Genomic DNA, 321 nt, shown 5'->3' on the forward strand with positions numbered 1-321 from the left:
CATTCACAAAAGATTGAGTATTCAAAGTGAAATTCAAGGACACGTTCACACGCGTAACAACAACAACAACAACAAAACAAAACTATACATACAGGCAGCTCTAATATGAGGTTTATTGAATATATTGAACCAATATAACAGGATGAAGTATAAAGAAATGTTCTGTGATTAAATGCAAGACATAGGCTGTCTGCATATATAATGTATGATGTGGTGATTTTCATACATGCGTACCACACACACGTGTTTGTTTTTACGTTATAATAAAACTGTTTTACATTAATTTCAAGGATTACTCATTACAAATGTATTATTCTTTCA

This window comes from Octopus bimaculoides, chromosome 13 (genome assembly GCF_046866305.1).
Source record: "Octopus bimaculoides isolate indiv1 chromosome 13, ASM4686630v1, whole genome shotgun sequence".
NCBI classification, from domain to species: domain Eukaryota; kingdom Metazoa; phylum Mollusca; class Cephalopoda; order Octopoda; family Octopodidae; genus Octopus; species Octopus bimaculoides.